This window comes from Anolis carolinensis, chromosome 2 (assembly GCF_035594765.1).
Source record: "Anolis carolinensis isolate JA03-04 chromosome 2, rAnoCar3.1.pri, whole genome shotgun sequence".
Classification (NCBI taxonomy): domain Eukaryota; kingdom Metazoa; phylum Chordata; class Lepidosauria; order Squamata; family Dactyloidae; genus Anolis; species Anolis carolinensis.
In genome coordinates, this window is record NC_085842.1 from 202,281,504 (window position 1) to 202,302,544 (window position 21,041).

The 21,041-nt window shown below is 38.5% G+C and overlaps 2 long non-coding RNA genes across 24 annotated transcripts; one reads left to right on the top strand and one right to left on the bottom strand.

The window, feature by feature from the left end:
• The first annotated feature begins 959 nt into the window (after positions 1-959).
• Positions 960-19,625, top strand: LOC103279446 (uncharacterized). Of its 23 annotated transcripts, XR_010003253.1 has the most exons (6): positions 12,862-14,071; positions 15,357-15,417; positions 15,672-15,726; positions 16,069-16,160; positions 16,250-16,276; positions 16,453-19,625. It is a non-coding gene; the product is annotated as an uncharacterized LOC103279446 (long non-coding RNA). The 23 variants fall into 23 exon arrangements; XR_010003247.1 differs by having other exon boundaries at positions 12,869-14,071; positions 16,250-19,625; XR_010003252.1 differs by lacking the exon at positions 16,250-16,276 and having other exon boundaries at positions 12,871-14,071.
• LOC134296482 (uncharacterized) lies at positions 6,189-7,769 on the bottom strand. The gene is made up of 2 exons (XR_010003261.1): positions 6,766-7,769; positions 6,189-6,680 (listed from the first exon to the last, which is right to left on the bottom strand). It is a non-coding gene; the product is annotated as an uncharacterized LOC134296482 (long non-coding RNA).
• Positions 19,626-21,041: the final 1,416 nt, after the last annotated feature.

Here is a 21,041-nt window from a genome sequence, read left to right on the forward strand (position 1 = left end):
TTAAATGTAATATTACTAATAATATTGCAGTATATTGGTGTAGTACAATATAGTAATATATATTGCTAATATTGTGCTATGCTAACAATATAATATATTGCATGTACATAAAACTTGTAAGCTGCTCTGAGTTCCCTTCGGGGTGAGAGAGGGTGGGGTATAAATGTAGCAAATAAATAAATAAATAAATAAATGTTGTTGGGAGGGGGGGTTGCACTACAAATAAGACATGTGCATAGGAATTTGTCTGTTTTTTTTCCCAAATGATAATTCGGCCCCTCAACAGTCTGAGGGACCATGAACCGGCCCTCCACTTAAAAGGTTTGAGGACCCCTGGTATAAAGTCTCCAGTGGTGTAGGGCCTTGACATCCTGTGATAATGCAGCATGTCTCATTAAGAGCCACATCCACTATTTTAACATGGTGAGTTCTATTCCACACTGGGCGTATTCAGCAGCAGAGTAGCAAAGTGCAAGGGCAGATGTCTTCATTGTGCCTGGTTGTGATCCCCAGATTGTGCCAGTCAACTTTATTTATTTTATTTTATTTACAGTATTTATATTCCGTCCTCTTCACCTGAAGGGGACTCAGGGCAGATCACATTGTACACATATAAGGCAAACATTCAATGCCATATAAACATAGAACAGAGACAGAGACAGACACAGAGGCAATTTAAACCTCAGAGCATTTATAAAAAATATATATGTAATAACCTAAGCATTGGCAAACTACTTCTCTCAATGGCTTCTTCTCCACTATCTACATTTATCTGCTTTGAACTGGATTATATGAGTCTACACTATCATATAATGCAGTTCAAAGCAGATAATCTGGATGTTATATGGTAGTGTAAAAGAGGCCAATGATATCTGACCCTGGCCCTGCTGCTGGTGATTGTGATGCAACAGTGATGATGCTCCTTCTCTGATGCCTTCGTGGTTCCCGTGGAGATGACTCAAGCCAAGGAGAGAGAGGCAGGCAGAGGAGTCCCATGGAAACAGCTAAGTCCCTCTGATGGTAGGAAGGACTGAATTAACAAAATGGGGAGTAAGAAATGATAGATAATATATGCTCTGTAAAAACATGTTATATAAAAGTGCATGGAAAAGCAAAGTGCTTATTTTCCTGCCAAGGTGTCAAAACATCACCTTTCCAGGTAAGCGTGCTCTATTTCTCATTCATTTATCTCTTATCAGGGAAACCAAGAGAACAGAATAGTCCTCCTACTCACACCAGTCAAAGAATTATAGAAATAGTATATGGGATGTATGAAAAAATGAAAAAAGAGAGAGGAGAGATTATGGTAAGGCTGGCAGTTGAGATGAGTTCTAGAACAAAGTTGAACAGTTTGAAATTTACTGGAAGATGGGAATCCAGAAGATGAGGTGGGTATGTCAGCATTTCCAGTTGCTAACATCTCTTCTTACATTTGCTTTTTTTTTAGCTTTAAAAAATGAGATTTCAGATTTCTCAAAAGATTCAGGAAACTGCAAATATGAAAAAAAATCTGATATATAAGGTAAAGAGTAATGTTGGCTTTGGGAAAGTGATCTTTGCCAGCATGTCGGTAGGTATCTATGGGGTAAGTTTTTTAATTGATGTTTAAAAATTTATTAATTTATTGTGCCTCTGACACAATAAATAATAAGAGAGAGAGTGAGAGTGATTCATTGATTGATTTCAGGCTTCTGACAATCTTCAAAAAGGAGGAAATATGTGACGAATATCTGATAAAAGATTTCCTTCAGAAAAAATAAAAACCTCTCCAGCAAACTTCACCAGTATGTTGGTAAGTCTCCATGAAGGAACTTTCTACATTGGAAAAATTCATATCTCAACAAATTCACAGTGGTTAAAGGTTTGTTTTTATCACTTTGTACTTGTATATAACTTCTTTTTTTACCTAAATGACGGTTATCTCATTTTAAAAGAACTTCAAATCTACCTGTTTTGCATAGGGAATATCTAAGTAAGTTTCATCTGAATCGAGAAAAAAAATCTGAATTGAAACAAAAGAAATCTTGCATTTGAAATATTTCAATATTTTATGGTGACCAATGTCTATGTTTTTCTTTGCTTGGATTACTACTAACCGTAGCAGTTGACCATTCTGAAGGAGACTTTTATAAAGACTTTATAGGAACTATATAATATTCCAGCTGTTTTTGTTAAAAAGAAGAAGGCTCTTTGTTAAAAATTGAAATATATTGTCATTTTGTTTACATATCCTTCATATGATTAATAATTTTTGTTGTTTCCTTATTATCTAGTTCATTGTGTAAAATATAATGAAATACATTAACATTTTAAACATGAAATCCCCATGTTGGAATTTTCTTTTCTTCCAGGAAATTTGTGAAGGGTTCCCAGACTTTCTTGAATACTGAAGGGTCTTTTATCTGAAGATATCTTGTCAAAATGTCATTTCTGCTATTTCACCTAATTTTTCTATCCAGTCTTCCATTTTTGGTGTTTCTTCTAGTTTCCACGTCTGCGCATACACAATTCTTGCTGCGGTTGTCAGAATGAAAAGTCTGTCATGTTTTCAAAAGTGATCTAACTGTCATGCCTAGTAAGAATGTCTCTGGATGCATGGGTATTTTTAGTTGAAGTATTTCAGTATTTCATGATGACAAGTCTTTGCCTGACTTTCTCACTATTGCATTTCTACATTTTGAAGGAGATTGGAAGAAAGGAATCCAAGAGTTGAAGTAAGCCCTTTATTAATTCTAGTTGCTAAAGTCTGCTGCTTTGTTTTTTTTTGGTTTTTTTCTGGCACTCAGTAGTGAGAACCGATTATAATTGACACTATCAATGGTTAAGTATCTTATGGAACTCCCTCCCCAATGAAATTTGAGCAGCCCCCTCCCTCCTGACCTTCAGGAAGAAAGTAAAAACGTGGTTATGGGACCAAGCTTCTGGATAGTAAGTTCTAGTGCAATAAGAGAATATGAAATAGTGAAATGAATGACAAATGGAACAGCCTTGAATCACGATTTTGGATGGCGTGATTTTAATAATGGATTTTAATATTGATATGTTTTGATTTTTTAGTTTAAATATATTTGCTTATTTTACTGTATGTTTATAGCATTGAATTCCTGCCTATCTGTAAGGCTGCTCTGAGTCCCCTTCAGGGTGAAAAGGGCGAGATATAAATGAAGTGATAAATAAAATGAGTAATAGATTTCTCCATACAGAATGGAAACAGACTGGTATGAGAAAGAGAACTGGAGACATACTGAAGCTATAAATGGACCTCTTCTTGAGGAATTGACCAAAAAAAGTAAGGGTCAGATTCTAATTAAATTTTTACATTTCTATAGTGTGTTATTTATTGGAAACAAAATAGGTAATTGATTATTGTTCCTTTCCTGCCAAATGAACTTTTCAAGCCAAGACTTAGAAGTATGTATGACTTTTAACAATTCTTTGCTCATTTATGGATTTATTTCCAGGTTGGAAAGAGGATTCTAAAAGATAAAGTTCTTTAATTAGAGAGTGGCAAAAAGAAAGTTTAGAAATTATGGATTTTAACATGATTTTAAAATATAAACAACACAATTTTCTTTTTTTAAAAAACCTGTGACTTAAGGTATGATAGTTCAAGAAGAGAGAGAAATGGGACAAATGTCACAGGCAAATATTATAAACGTGAAGGTAGGTCCTCAATGATATCCTTTACTGCAGTGAAAAGAAAAATTTGCGATGTAAATAAAAATGTGTACTTTGCAAACAAAATATATGGTCAAGATGGCAATTCAGAGGTAAGAAAAAGCCTTTAGTTGTTTAACAGAGATTGTTGGCCAGAAGATCACTGGTAGATTTGGTAGATTTCAGCTACCAAAGTCTATCCCAACTTTGTCTAGATTTTTGTCCTGGAAAAATATGAGATTCCATGGCTCTGACAACCTTCAAGATGAAGCAAAAGTGTAACCAAAATCTGATATAAGATAAAAATCAACTTCAAGAAAGTAGGAATCTCTCCAGTGACCTCACAAACTTGTTGGTAAGTCTCTACGAGATACGTTTCTTTGCATATCTTGGAAAATGCTTTTCCTTTAGTCCATTAAACAATATTTCAGGATTTCCAGTTGCCAGAGTCTTGCCCTAACTTTTTTAGATATTTCACTGGGAACATAGGAGATTTCAGGCATCTGACAACCTTCAAGAAGCAGCAAACATGTAACACAAATCTAAGGGAAAGAACAAGACTGGCATCAGGAAGGTATACAGCTTCTTCGGGGGAATTTAACAAACATATTGGTAAGTCTCCATGAGGTAAGTTTCTTAACTAAAAGAATTCACACCCAAGAAAATACTCAAGTGGCTAAAGATTTATTTTTCCACTTTGTACTTGGATATAACCTCTTGATAGACATGAAAGCAAGCTTTCCTATTTTGAAAGAACCGCAAATCAATCCTGTTGTGTCTAATAAAAGCATCTGGAAAAAAGATGAAATATTGCAAAAATTTGCAGTGACTAAAGTCTCTGCCTTACATTTCTCAGCTTTCTATGGAGAAAGGAATCATTAGGTAAGCACTTCCATTATCCCCAATACCTAAAGGTTGCCATTTATTTCATTGTCTGGCTCTCTCCACAATATTTTTTTCAGCATTGATTGCGGTGGTTAAAATTATTTCTCCATACAGAATGCAAACACACTGGGAAAAGGAGGAAGACGTTGAGAGAGTAGACGTGGAGCTATACTTTGGAAATTGGCTGGGCCAGGTTGTATTCTATATAGACATTTTTAGCATACATGCAGTAATTCATTTATTGAAAAGAAAAAATGGTAATTGTTCCTATTTTTCTGGAAAGCCCCAGAAGCAAATATGTTGTTAAATATTTGTTTGCTTTTACGTGGACTTCCTTCCAGGTTTGCAAGATATTTTACCAGTTCTGAAATGTGGGCGACATGAAAAAGAATGCAAAAACTCCTTAATCTTAACAAAGTTTTTAAAAAGAAAACTGTCCCATTTGATTTTAGTTGCCAAATTGATTCAATAAGAGAGAAGTGTGCAGTGTCACAGACAGACATCACCAATGTGATGGTAAGTCCTGAAATGGTATCCTTTACTGTAGGGAAAGATCTGTGATACTTCTTCTTGCTGGCTCACTAGACAGGTCAGTGTGATGGTTCTTTGATGCTTTGGTGACTTTTTGTTTTGCAGTTTTGGAAGAGATGCAAAAATCTCTGTAGATAAGTCACTATTGTAAAATAGGTAACAAAGATAATAACATTGATAGTTTGGCAAGATCAAGAAAGCAAGGCATAGAGCAAACTCCAGTGAGGTAAGAAACAGTCCCTCTTGTAGTGTTGTTTTTTCAAACAAATTTTTGTTGATTGCCAAAAACCAACTATTTCATCACCTTTTCTGCATTCTTCTTTTGGTCTTTTCCAATGAATAATGCCATTTAGATATTGGTTAATTTCCCTTTGAGCAGGTTGAAAGGGAATGTTGAAAATGTAAGAAACTGGATGTGAAGAAACTTCACTTTAGGAATTGTCTAGAATATCTTCAAAAATCTTATTTGCTGACAGGGAAACACACCTGGGTCAGATGACAAGTATGAAAGCAATTCCTCTTGTGAATCAAACTGTTGGTATCCTTTACTGGCTTCCTTGAAATGTTTTTTTTTCCTTGTTATTCACTGAAAAATTCCCTTTGATGGTTTGACAGTGATTTGATATTTAGTTATTTCTTTGCAGATACCAAACTGTTGGTATCATTTAATGGAGAGAAAGGTTTGTAATCATTTTTTCCTTGCTGGCTCACTAAAAATGTCACAATGATGATTTGACAATTTGTTGTAGAAGGCTCTCATGGCCAGAATCACTGGGTTGCTGTGAGTTTTCTGGGCTGTGTGGAGACTATGCTTCTGGAACATGGCCATACAGCCCGGAAAACTCACAGTAACCTGATTTAACATTTATTTCTTATTTAGTTACTTCTTTGCAGATTTGGGAAGGGATTGTCCAATGTAATAGGATCGGCAGGTGACCCATTATTTGAAGATAGGTGACAAAAAGAATTACACTAATACTTTGGCAAGAAAGCAAGGCACATAACATAAAAATATCTAGTCAGGTAAGAAATGTTACTGTTTGCATCTTTCCTTCTTCAAGGACAACAAGGCACAAAACATCACCAATTTGTGTCAAAGACAGAACGCCACAAGATCAAAGATAACAGAGTTTATTGGATAACAGAACTCAAAATGCCCGTAAAATACAAGGGCCAGGCAGTATTAGCCTTTAAAAGCAAAAAGGGGCAAGGAAAAACGTTCAAAAGATAAACCGGATTAAACCGGAGTTTAATCCGGGTAAAAACAAAACAGCTTGCTTCAGCCTGGGGATAAACAAAACAGAAGCCGGGGAACAAAGTGTTCAAAAGAATGCAATTAATTGGCAGCAGATTCCTCTCTGCTGCCAGCACTGTGCTTTGAGTAACTTGAGTCACTCCTCCACACAGCAGGCAAGATTTCCAATACACACAGATCAGCCGAGGATTGAAGCAGTAGAGTAGACCCAGTTCCTTTCCGTAGTTCAAGCCAGAAGCAGACGTTTGTAGATTCACCAAGTCCGAGTAGGGGGAAGTCAAGCCGTGGTCAGTTCAGTCCGAAATCCAAAGCAGGAGATGGCGTCCGTCAAGAAGACGACGGAAGGTCAAAGCTAATGAGATTAAGCACAAGTTTGCACAAACAAAAGCCCACACAATTCCTCCCGCCGTCTGACCCCAAATTCCAAAACAACTTACGTATCAGCACACGAAAACACACCAGTCTTCAGGAAAGCGTCCCACACAGATCCCAAGCGTTCGTCCAGATTACCTTGCCCAACGCAATTTGCAATTGCTCCCAAGCCTCATTTTATGCCAGTTACAAATCCTCATCACTATCAGCTGCCCTCCTTAACCCGGGCGTTTCCTCATCACTTTCCTCATCAGAGCTGGAACACCTCTGACTACGCCCCACAGCATCCCCAGCTGTGGATCCCGTCCCATCCCTCCAGCTTGTCCATGGGTCTAATCCTGAAGGTCCCCATTCATCTTCCATCCCATCATTGCCAGTGGCACCCAATTCCTCCCTCACCCGAGTCCAATCCATCTCATCCTCCTCCGAGCTAACCAGCCCCTCCTCCATTCTCTCCGTAAACCCCTCAAAAGACTCTTCGTCAGATGGTGCTGCAAAGATATCTCGCAGTCTCTTTCTTTCTCGCTCCTCGAGAGTATCTGACTCTCGAGGAGTCTTACGCCCACGTCTGCCAGTAACAGAGCCATGAGGCTCAATCATAACAATTTGTGTCGATTCCCATAGGCCAATTATTTTATCATTTTTGGAAGTCTTTTCCAATGAATATTATTGAGATATTAATTTAATTTATTTTAAGCAGATTCAAGGTGGTTTTCAGAGTTGATAGAGAGATGTGTGACCTTTCCTTTTCACACTTGCTGGAAAATCTTCAACATTCTAATTTACAGACAGAGAAAGGCAGTCACCAACTTGTAAAAAAAAAAGTGTAATTGAAAACAAGGAAACCTGGTATGCGTCTAGATGGATGTGGAAAATGACATGAGCATGGAAGAGCTGCATTAATAAGGATTGTATATTTGCCATTCAGGTGGCCAATGTTTTCTCTTGTAGAGGAGAGCCACGGCGCTTGCAGGGTGGCCTTTGGACTACCGCACAACAACGGGGAGAGAGGGATGGGGCGCTTGCGTATGGCTCTTGCTCGTGGGATGCCCAGGGCTAGTGGTGCTGATCGCCATTTTGGGGTCGGGAAGGAATTTTCCTCCAGGGCAGATTGGCCGGAGACCCTGGAGGTTTTTCGCCTTCCCCTGGGCATTGAGCAGGAGTCACCGGCCATGTCAGATGGCACATTCTGGTCAATTAAAACAGCATCTTAAAATAAATATATTAATTTAAACAAATGATTGCTTCCTTCACTTTTTTTCCAATACCATTGCAGTGATTCTGCGTCAACATGGCTGCTGTGCCACCAGCTAGGGATATGGACTTACACTTTAAGTATCTTGATTCTGTCATCATTGCAGTTTTCAGCTTTATATCTAGGGTCTCAATTTTGGTGAAATCAATTTCAATTCTATATTGTAAAAGAGATCTATCTCTGAGGGGAAATGGGAGGAATGTTAGGGCTATAATGCTGTCAACACTGAGATTAAAATAAAAGCCAAAGAAGCTTGACGAAAATCACTGCTATATTTTTGAGGTCAGGTATGTGCAGATGGACATCAACCCATTTTTTATCTCAGGTGATTAGGTGGATTTCCATTTCCTTCTCACTAAACTAAACTCCAAGAAGGTGAGAGAGGAATCTTGACCCTTGCCCTAACAATGTGACATTTTTCTCACTTCTGCAATTAATTTCCCAAGAATCGGCGATGAAAGGAGAGAGGGCAGGTCTTTGAATGGAAATCACTGCGAGGAGCTGTGGTGGCACAATGGAAATCACTGCTGACCTGAAGGTTGGGTTACTGACCTGAAGATTGCCAGTTCGAATACACGAGATGGATGAGCTCCCATATGTCAGCTCTAGCTTGTGGGGACATGAAACAAGGCTCCCAGCTATCACATCAGGGTGTCCCCTGTAGACAGCCAATTCTCTCACACCAGAAGCTACTTGCAATATGTTTTCAAGCCGCTTCTGACATGATAAAAAAACACAAGGGCAATTGGAGCCATGGCAGCCCAGTGGGACTTTCCACTCCACCATCACTACATTCAGGAGTTTACTCCAAGACTTTAAAGAAAAACAATTATACAAAGCTGCTATTAATATATATGTTTGGCATAACTGAGATCCAATTTGCATGATGCCTGCATTAGTGTGCCTAGCAGGCAGGGTGGAACAATATGGCAAGCTTATTTGTCAGACATAGCAGTTAAAATGGTAAAGCAATTTATCACTAAATAAATACATACCGGCAAGTACTGTTCAGTGCCTTCCAAGTTGCCTAGTCTTCTGTGTGCCCAGAAAGGAGTTTCTCATCTGATATCAGCCATGGATTGAGGGCCCAGGTTTTAATCTGCCACCTTTGGACTCTTGCTTGCTGAAGTGTTCCTGTGAGTATCTCTGTAGACCTTAGAAAGCTGTTTTTTGATTTAAGGCATTGGCACGCTGGCTGATATCCGAACAGAGGATTGGGAGGAAAGGTCTCTACTTCCCAGTGGGTGTCAGGTGGTGCAATACCAGCTAAACAGTATCATTTCTCCAGCTGTGAAATACATCTCAATCGCAGAAGGTGTCCTTTTCATGACAATGTTTCCAGATCCATTTTCAATATTCCCCGAGAGAGCTGAAAGAAAGCCATTTGAGTTCCGAAATTATTTCTGCCAGACAGGAATGCTGATTTTTATTATTAAAAAAACCAATGGTCCAACTCTTTATAAGGCAATGACTTGTGTGCTGGCTGAACTGCTGACCTGAAGGTTGGGTTGCTGACCTGAAGGTTGCTGGTTCGAATACGTGAGATGGGGTGAGTTCCCATCTGTCAGCTCTAGCTTGTGGGGACATGAGAGAAGGCTCCCAGCTATCACATCCGGACATCCCCTGTAGACGGCCAATACTCTCACACCAGAAGTTACTTGCAACATGTTTTCAAGCCGCTTCTGACATGATAAAAAAAAACACAAGGGCAATTGGAGCCATGGCAACCCAGCCGGACTTCCCACTCCACCATCACTACATCCAGGAGTTTGTTCCAAGACTTTAAAGAAAAACAGTTATATAAAGCAGCTATTAATTTATTTGCTTGGCACAACTGAGATCCAATTTGCATGATGCTTGCATTAGTGTGCCTAGTAGACAGCGTGTGACAATATGGCAAGCTTATTTCTCAGACATAACAGTTAAAAATGGTGAAGCAATTGATCACTAAATAAATACATACCGGTAAGTACTGTTCAGTGCCTTCCACGTTGGCCAGTCTACTGCGTGCCCAGGAAGGAGTTTCTCATCTGATATCAGCTGTGGATTGAAGGCCCAGATTTTAACCTTCCACTTTTGGACTCTTGCTTGCTGAGGTGTTTCTGCGAGTATCTCTGTAGTTCTTAGAAAGCTGTTTTTTGATTTAAGACATTGGCATGCTGGCTGATATCTGAACGAAGGATGGGGTGGAGAGGTCACTGTCTTAGTTCTTTCAGTATTGGCCTCTACTTCCCAGTGGGTGTCAGGTGGTGCAATACCAGCTAAACAGTATAATTTCTCCAGCTGTGAAATACATCTCAATTGCAGAAGGTGTCCTTTTCATGACAATGTTTCCAGATTCCTTTTCAATATTCCCCAAGAGAGCTGAAAGAAAGCCATTTGAGATCCGAAATTGCTTCTGCCAGACAGGAATGCTGATTTTTATTATTAAAAAAACCAATGGTCCAACTCTTTATAAGACAATGACGTGTGTATGAATTAAACTTGCCTGTTGACCTATGTAGACCTCATACATTTCATAGAGGGGTTTCTTAGGCAAGGAATGCTCAAAAGTGGCTTCGCCAGGTCTTTCCTCTAAAACAGAGTTTCTCAAACTGTGCTCCTCCAGATGTTTTGGACTTCAGCTCATAGAATTCCTAACAGCTGGTAAACTGACTAGGATTTCTGGGAGCTGAAGTCCAAAACACCTGGAGGAGCAGTTTGAGAAACACTGCTCTAAAATATAGCAAACCACACCTAAAATGAATCTTCCATCCACTCTTCCATCCAAATTCAGAGGGGGACTTGCCCCTTTAAGGACTTTAACCCTTTTATATATCTTTGTAGTATACATCTGGTAGTGACTATTGTAGCACAGGTTGAAGAAACACACCACTCTGAGCTGGGAAATTCAGGCCATCTTCTCTCACCTTTGTGCACTTTTGGAAGGAATGTGCAATGAGTGTGCCTCAGGATTGGGAATAATCCACTGCTCCATGTTATATGGGAAACAGACAATGGTGCCATCAGATAAGCAAATGTGATGCTCAATGCTTTTATAGGCTGCTCTGTTGGTACAACAGGCTATGTTCCCAGATCAATTTTTTTGTGGGCTACGGGTTGGAGGAGCAGACAATACTGACTCTGCTGTTAGTAAGGCAGTAAATCCACTTTGACTTCCATTGTGAGCTTTAAAGGAACTTTCCATGGTGCTGAACCTATTGGACGGCGTGGAATAGGACCCAGCACTCTCAATAATTCCCTTGGGAAGCAAACGAAAATTGGAGGATTCTCTGTACACTTACTGACCTTGGATCCGTTACCTCTTTCAAGCAGTAGGCCTTACTAAAGATACAGCACTTTTCTCATCCCCAGGAACAGTCACAGCTCATCATAAGATACCTGTACTTGCTGTTTTTATGCACTAATACATTTGGAAAACTTTGATATGAGACATGTTCAGGATGATTAGAAAGAAGTGACTTCTGTGAGAGTCATTGCTCTGCATTTGGTGGCTGAACCTGCTAATTTAGCATGGATTAGTGAAAAATGCTTTACAGGCAACACATCCGCAAATATAGGTTCTTAACACCCTAAACGTAGCTTTGATATCACTTCAAATTCTTCTCAAGGTCCATGTGATGAGGTCCTTACTTTAAGAGAAAGAAAGAGGGATGAGAGCAGGACAGTAATGAAACTCCTTCTCCAAGGAAGAGAAATTAAGGCCCCTTCCACACAGATGAATAAATCTCCACTTGTTCTGCTTTGAACTGGAATATAGGGTAGTGTGGACTCAGATAACCCAGTTCAAAGCAAATATCGTGGAATTTTCTGCCTTGATATTCTGGGTTATATGGCTGTGTGGAAGCAATCAAATTGGCAAATGATCAATAATCCTCCACCTTTAGCCACACAGAACAGGATCTTGTGGGAAGAAAGCTATTAAAATTTTAAGGAAATACTGTAAAATAGTATTTATGAGTAAAAATTAATGTATGAGAGCAAGAAACCTACCAATATGTTTACAAAGTTCAATGGAAAGGTTCAATGGTGAAATGGGTTAAACCCTTGTGCAGGCAGGACTGCTGGCCAACAGGTTAACAGTTCGAATCCGGGCATAGCGGGTGAGCTCCCTCTGTTAGCTCCAGCTCCCCATGCAGGAACATGAAAGAAACCTCCCACAAGATGGTAAAAACATCAAAACATCTGGGCATCCCCTGGGCATCATCCTTGCAGACGGCCAATTCTCTCACACCAGAAACAACTTGCAGTTTCTCAACATGCCCCGACATACAAAAAATGAAATAACATCGCTAAATATGAAAAACTCACTTGGTTAGATGACATTTTTATATGTCAATGTGAAAATGTTGGGTTGGCTTGGGTTTTATGTTCTTTTTTTCTTTTTGTTATCTAAAAAAAAGTAGTGTATTCTCTTATTCCCATTTTGAGCTGAATCGTTTCCCCCTTCAATGGATCCCAAGATATTTCAAGTGGCTCCCATACAATCTCCCTCCCTCCTCAGCCTTGCTTTTTACTGAGATTCATGCATCATTGAAAGCTTTATGAGGGCCGCAGACCAAAAGCATCAAACCTTTCATCATAAACACTATGTACAAATGGGGGAGAAGACTAAGTAACTTATTTATTTAATATTGGACTCAAAGAGCCCAAAGTATACTGTAAGTTAAAACAAAATAGTTGAAACAGCATCAAACAGCTAATCCAATGAAAACACATTCAATGCATATTTTTTTAATCTGGTATATTCACTGAAGTTCCCTTTGGCTCAACTCATCAAAAGCCAAAGGGCTGTTTAATTATTGTGTCAGACGCGAATTGAGGTTACTGTTGCAATGTATTTTAAAAAACACAAACAGTTAAAAACTTGACATTATACTAGATTTCTTTTGACCAGAAGCTGGCCACTTGGAGTGCCTCTGGTGTCGCTGTGAGAAGGTCCTCCATTGTGCATGTAACAGGGCTCAGGCTGCATTGTAGTAAGTGATTTGTGGTTTGCTCTTCTCCACACCCGCATGTCGTGGACTCCACTTTGTAGCCCTATTTCTTAAGGTTGGCTCTGCATCTCGTGGTCCCAGAGTGCAGTCTGTTCCAAGTCGCTTTCCAAGTCGCCCAGTCTTCAGTGTGTCCAGGAGAGAGTCTCTCATCCGGTATCAGCCACTGATTGAGGTGTTGGGTTTTAGCCTGCCACTTTTGGACTCTTGCTTGCTGAGGTGTTCCTGCGAGTATCTCTTAGGAAACTGTTTCTTGATTTAAGTCATTGGTGTGCTGGCTGATATCCAAACAGAGGATGGGCTGGCAATGTCAATGCCTTGGTACTTTCATTACTGGCTGCTATATCCCAACGGATGTTAGGTGGTGCAATACCGCCTAAACAGTATAATTTCTCCAGCTGTGTACGTGTAGACATCCTATGATAATGTGGCATACCTTAATAAGAGCCACATCCACAATTTTAACATGGTGAGATCTATTTGACACTGGGCATACGCATTCAGCAGCAGAGCAGCAAAGCGCAAGGACAGATGTGTTCACTGTGTCTGATTGTCATCCCCAGGTTGTGTCAGTCAGTTTTCATATGACATTATTTCTAGCACCCGCTTTTTGCTTGATAGTCAAGCAATGCTACTTGTAAGTCAGAGTATTTATAAATAACTAAATGAAATAACCTAAGCATTGGCAAACTACTTCTCTCAATGGCCCCTTCTACACTGCCCTATAATTCAGATGATCAAAGCAGATAATCTACATAATCTGAACTGGATTATATGAGTCTACACTGCCATATAATGCACTTCAAAGCAGATAATCTGGATTTTCTATGGTAGTGTAAAAAAGGCCAATGATATCTGACCCTGGCTCTGCTGCTGGCGATTGTGATGCAACAGTGATGCTGCTCCTTCTATGACGCCTTCGTGGTTCCCGTGGAGATGAGTCAAGCCAAGGAGAGAGAGGCAGGCAGAGGAGTCCCATGGAAACAGCTAAGTCCCTCTGATGGAGGGAAAGACTGAATTAACAAAATGGGGAGTAAGAAATGATAGATATATGCTCTGTAAAAACATGTTATAACAAATTGTTTATTTTCCTGCTAAGGTGTCAAAACATCACCTTTCCAGGTAAGCTTGCTGTATTTCTCATTCATTTATCTCTTATCAGGGAAACTGAGACAACAGAATAGTCCTCCTACTCACAGCAGTCAAATAATTATATAAATAGCATATGGGATAAAAGAAAAATGCAAAAAAGAGAGAGATTATGGTAAGGCTGACAGTTGAGATGAGTTCTAGCACAAAGTTGCACAGTTTGAAATTTACTGGAAGATGGAAATCCAGAAGATGAGGTGGGTATGTCAGTATTTCCAGTTGCCAACATCTTTTCTTAAATTTGCTTTTTTTAGCTGAAAACATATAAGATTTCAGATTTCTCAAAAGTTTCAGGAAACTGCAAATATGAAAAAAAAATCTGATGTAAGGTAAAGAGTAAGGTTGGCTTTGGGAAAGTAAAGTACCCCTCCAGTGATCTTTGCCAACATGTCGGTAGGTTTCTATGGGGTATGTTTTTAAATGGATGTTTAAAATTTTATTAACTAACTGTACTTCTGACACAAAAAATAATAAGAGAGACTGAGATAGATAGATAGATAGATAGATAGATAGATAGATAGATAGATAGATAGATAGATGATAGATAGAGATAGATGATTGATTGATTGATTTCAGGCTGCTGACAATCTTCAAAAAGCAGAAAATATGTGACAAAAATCTGATATAAGACTTGTTTCAGAAAAAATAAAAACCTCTCCAGCAGACTTCACCAATATATTGGTAAGTCCCCATGAAATTGGGAAAAAATCATATCGCAACAAATTCTCAGTGGTTAAAGGTTTGTTTTTATCACTTTGTGCTTGTATATAACTTCTTCTTTTTTTTTTTTTAACCTAAATGACAGTTATCCTATTTTAAAAGAACTGCAAATCTACCTGTGTTGCATAGGAAATATCTAAATAAGTTTAATCTGAATTGAAACAAAGCAATCTGAATTGAAACAAAACAATCTTGCATTTGAAATATTTCAATATTTCATGGTGACCAAAATCTATTTTTTTTTTTTTGGCCTGGATTACTAACTACAGCAATTGACCATTCTGAAGGAGAATTTTATATAGACTTTATAGGAACTATATAATCTTCCAGCTGTTTTTGTTTAAAAGAAGGCTCCTTTTCCAAAATTGAAATATATTGTCAATGTTTTACATATCCTTCTCATATGCATTGTTGTTTCCATATCATATATTTGGAAGCATACTGGGAAATGCGTCTTCAGGAACTTAATGGCACAACCGATTTGGTTACATAGATCATCCAAAGCATGTTGACATCAGGTTTCTTTTCTTGCCTCAAGGAGAACACATAGTGAAACCTCTCCAGTGAATGTCACCAACATGTTTGGAAATTTCTGTGGGGTAAGTTTCTAAATGGGAAGAATTCCTGTCCTGGAAAATATTCATGCTGGTTAAAGATTATTTCTTCACTTTATTCTCATATATAGCATCTTTGTGGACTGAAAGGGAAAATTTCCACAGTTTAAAATAATTGTACATAAATCCATTTGGTAGGGAGAATATATAAACATGCATATTCTGAAAGATGGTGGAACAAATCAACCAAGCATTTCAGTATTTCATGGTGACCAGTCTTTGCCTGACTTTCTCACTAGTGCATTTCTACATTTTGAAGGAGATTGGAAGAAAGGAATCAATCCAAGAGATGAAGTAAGCCCTTTATTAATTCTAGTTGCTAAAGTCTGCTGCTTTGTTTCTTTATCTTTGTTTCTTTATCTTTATAGTAAGTTCTAGTGCAAGAAGATAATATGGAATAGAGAAATAACAAATGGAACAGCCTGGAATCATGATTTTGGATGGCGTGATTTTATTAATGGTTTTTGATATTGATATGTGTTAATTTTTTGGTTTTAAAACATTTGCTTATTTTACTGTATGTTGATGACATTGACTTACTATCTGGAAGGCCATTCTGAGTACCCCTTTGGGGTGAATAGAGTGGGATATAAATGAAGTAAATAAATAAAATGAATAATAAATTTCTCCATACAGAATAGAAACAAACTGGTGTGAGAAAGAGACCTGGAGACATACTGAAGCTATAAACGGACCTCTTCTTCAGGAATTGACCAGAAAATGTAAAGGTCAGATTCTTGTTAAAATTTAACATTTCTAAAATCCATTATTTATTGGAAACAAAACAGATAATTGATTATTGTTCCTTTCTTGCCAGATGAAATTTTCAAGCCAAGACTTAGAAGTATGTATGACGTTTAACAATTCTTTGCTTATATATGGATTTATTTCCAGGCTGGAAAGAGATTTTAAAAAATAAAGTTCTTTCATTAGTGAGTGGCAAAAAGAAAGTTTAGACATTATGGATTTTAACATGATTTTAAAACAACACCATTTTCTTTAAAAACCCTCGTGATTTAGGGGATGATAGTTCTGAAATTAATCCAAAAGAGAGAAATGGGACAAATGTCACAGGCAAATATGATAAACATGAAGGTAGGTCCTCAGTGGTATCCTTTACTGCAATTGAAGAAAAAATTGCAATTGAAATAAAAATGTGTACAAACAAAAGATATGGTCAAGATGGCAATTCAGAGGTAAGAAACAACCTTTAGTTTTTAACAGATTTGTGTCCAGAAGAAAGGAATCCAGCAGATAAGGTATGAATGTCAAGATTTTAGGCTACCAAAGTCTATCCTAACTTTGTCTAGATTTTTGTCCCGGAAAAGTATGAGATTCCATGGTTTTGACCATGATGAAGCATGAAGCAAACCATGATCAAACATGCAACAAAAGAACAACTTCAGGAAGATAAGAATCTTTCCAGTGACCTTACAAACTTGTTGGTAAGTCTTTACGAGGTATGTTTCTTAGAGAGAGAAATGCACATCTTGGTAAATGCTTTCCTTTAGTCCATTGAACAGTATTTTGGATATTCGGTTGCCCAAGTCTTTTCCTAACTTTGTCTAGATATTTCACTGGGAAAATATGAGATTTCAGGCATCTGACAACCTTCAAGAAACAGCGAACATGTAACACAAATCTAAGGGAAAGAACAAGACTTGCTTCAGAAAGGTATTAATCTCCTTCGGGGAATTTAACAAACATATTGGAAAGTCTCCATGAGGTAAGTTTCTCAATTGAAAGAATTCACACCCAAGAAAATACTCAAGTGGCTAAAGATTTATTTTACCACTTTGTACTTGGATATAACCTCTTTGTAGACATGAAAGTGAGCTTTCCTATTTTGAAAGAACTGCAAATCAATCCTGTTGTGTCTAATAAAAGCATCTGGAAAAAAGATGAAATATTGCCAAAATTTACAGTGACTAAAGTCTCTGCCTTACATTCCTCAGCTTTCTATGGAGAAAGGAATCAAAGAACTTAGGTAAGAATTCCATTATCCCCAATACCTAAAGGTTGCCATTTATTTTATTGTCTGGCTCCCTCCTTAATATTTTATTCATCTTTGATTGTGGTGGTTAAAATGATTTCTCCATCCAGAGTGCAAACAAACTGGGAAAAGGAGGAAGACGTTGAGAGAGTAGATGTGGAGGTATACTTTGGGAGTTGGCTGGACAAGGTTGTATTCTATACAGACATTTTTAGCATACAAGCAATAATTCATTTACTGAAAAGAAAAAAAATGGCAATTGTTCCTATTTTTCTAGAAAGCTTCAGAAGCAACTATGTTGTTTAACATTTGTTTGCTATGTTACTGACTTCCTTCCAGGTTTGCAAGAGATTTTAGAAATTCTTAAATGTTATTTTAGTTACCAAATTAATTCAAGAAGAGAGAAGTGTGACAATGTCACAGACAGACATCACCAATGTGATGGTAAGTTCTGAAATGGTATCCTTTACTGTAGGGAACGATCCGTGGTATTTTTCCTTGCTGGCTCTCTGGACGGGTGAGTGTGACAGTTCCTTGATGCTTTGGTGACTTTTGTTTTGCAGTTTTGGAAGGGATTGTCCAATACAAAAAGCTCTGTAGATCATTCATTATTGTAAGATAGGTAACAAAGATCATAACATTGATAGTTTGGCAAGATCAAAAAAGCAAGGCGTAACACAAACTCCAGTGAGGTGAGAAACATTCCTCTTATAAATGCTGTTTTTTCAAACATATTTGTGTTGATTGCCAAAGACCAACAATTTTATCACCTTTTCTCCATCCTTCTTTTGGTCTAGCAGGGGATATGGACTTATACTTTAAGTGTCTTTATTCTGTCCATTTAGATATTGATTAATTTATTTTCCATTGAGCGGGCTGAAAAGGAATGTTGAAAATGAAAAAAACTGTGTGTGAACTTCACTTTAGGAACTGTCCAGAATATCTTCAAAAATCTTATATGCTGACAGGGAAACACAATGGGATCAGATGATTGGTAAGAAAGCAATACCTCTTGTGAGTCAGACTGTTGGTATCCTTTACTGGCTTCCTTGGTAGTTTTTTTTCCTTGCTGTTTCCTTTGATGGTTTGACAATGAATTCATATTTAGTTATTTCTTTGCAGATACCAAACTGCTGGCATCATTTACTGGAGAGAAAGGTTCTTAATAGATTTTTCCTTGCTGGCTCACTAAAAATGTCATGATGATGTTTTGACAACGTGTTGTAGAAGGCGTTCATGGCCAGAATTACTGGGTTGCTGTGAGTTTTCCAGGCCAGGAAGCATCAGGAGACTATGCTCTGGAATATGGCCATACAGCCCGGAAAACTCATGCAACCCAGTTTGACAATTATTTCATATTTAGTTACTTCTTTGCAGATTTGGAAGGGATTGCCCAATGCAAAAGGATCCTCATTTGACCCATTATTTGAAGATAGGTAACAAAAAGAATTGCACTAATACTTTGCCATGAAAGCAGGGCACATAACAAAAATATTAGTCAGGTAAGAAGTGATGCTGTTTGTATCATTCCTTCTTCAAGGAGAACAAGGTGAAAAACATGACCAATTTGTGTTGATTACCAAAGGCCAATTATTATATCATTTTTCTGGAAGTCTTTTCAAAGGAATGTTATTGGGACATTAATTTATTTTCTTTTAAGCAGATTCAACGTGGTTTTTCAGAGTTGAAAGAGAGATGTGTGACCTTTCCTTTTGGCATCGCCTAGAAAATCTTCAGAATTCTAATTTATGGATAGAGAAAGGCAGTCTCCAACTTATAAAAAAAAAGTATAATTGGAAACAAGGAAACCTAGTATGCATCTAGATGGATGTGGAAAATGACATGAGCATGGAAGAGCTGCATTAATAAGGATTGTATATTTGCCATTCAGGTGGCCAATGTTTTCTCTTGTAGAGGAGAGCCACGGCGCTTGCAGGGTGGCCTTTGGACTACCGCACAACAACGGGGAGAGAGGGATGGGGCGCTTGCGTATGGCTCTTGCTCGTGGGATGCCCAGGGCTAGTGGTGCTGATCGCCGTTTTGGGGTCGGGAAGGAATTTTCCTCCAGGGCAGATTGGCCGGAGACCCTGGAGGTTTTTCGCCTTCCCCTGGGCATTGAGCAGGAGTCACCGGCCATGTCAAATGGCACATTCAAGTCAATTAAAACATCATTTAAAATAAATGTATGAATTAAAACAAATTGTTGTTTCATTCGCCTTTTTTGTAATGCCATAGCAGGGACTGCGCTTCAACATGGTTGCTGTGCCACCAGCTAGCCAGGGATATGGACTTATCTCTGAGGGGAAATGGGAGGAATGCTAGGGCTATAATGCTGTCGACACTGAGATTAAAATGAAAACCAAAGAAGCTTGACTAAAATCACTGCTATATTTTTGAAGTCAGGCATGTGCAGATAGACATCAACCCATCTTTTATCTCAAATGATTAGGTGAATTTCCATTTCCCTCTCACTAAAGCAAACTCCAAGAAGGTGAGAGAGGAATCTCAACCCTTGCCCTAACAATGTGACATTCTTCTCACTTGTGCAATTAATTTCCCAAGAATCGGTGGTGAAAGCAGAGAGGGCAGGTCTTTGAATGGAAATCACCATGAGAAGCTGCAGTGGCACAATGGGTTAAACTCTGTGCTGGCTGAACTGCTGACCTGAAGGTTGCTGGTTCAAATACGCGAGATGGGGTGAGTTCCCATCTGTCAGTCCTAGCTTGTGGGGACATGAGAGAAGGCTCCCAGCTATCACATCAGGGTGTACCCTGTAGACTGCCAATACTCTCACACCAGAAGTTACTTGCAACATGTTTTCAAGCCGCTTCTGACATGATAAAAAAAAAACAACACAAGGGCAATTGGAGCCATGGCAACCCAGCCGGACTTTCCACTCCACCATCACTACATCCAGGAGTTTGTTCCAAGACTTTAAAGAAATACAGTTATATAAAGCAGCTATTAATTTATTTGCTTGGCACAACTGAGATCCAATTTGCATGATGCTTGCATTAGTGTGCCTAGTAGACAGCGTGTGACAATATGGCAAGCTTATTTCTCAGACATAACAGTTAAAAATGGTGAAGCAATTGATCACTAAATAAATACATACCGGTAAGTACTGTTCAGTGCCTTCCACGTTGGCCAGTCTACTGCGTGCCCAGGAAGGAGTTTCTCATCTGATATCAGCTGTGGATTGAAGGCCCAGATTTTAACCTTCCACTTTTGGACTCTTGCTTGCTGAGGTGTTTCTGCGAGTATCTCTGTAGTTCTTAGAAAGCTGTTTTTTGATTTAAGACATTGGCATGCTGGCTGATATCTGAACGAAGGATGGGGTGGAGAGGTCACTGTCTTAGTTTTTTCAGTATTGGCCTCTACTTCCCAGTGGGTGTCAGGTGGTGCAATACCAGCTAAACAGTATAATTTCTCCAGCTGTGAAATACATCTCAATTGCAGAAGGTGTCCTTTTCATGACAATGTTTCCAGATTCCTTTTCAATATTCCCCAAGAGAGCTGAAAGAAAGCCATTTGAGATCCGAAATTGCTTCTGCCAGACAGGAATGCTGATTTTTATTATTAAAACAAACCAATGGTCCAACTCTTTATAAGGCAA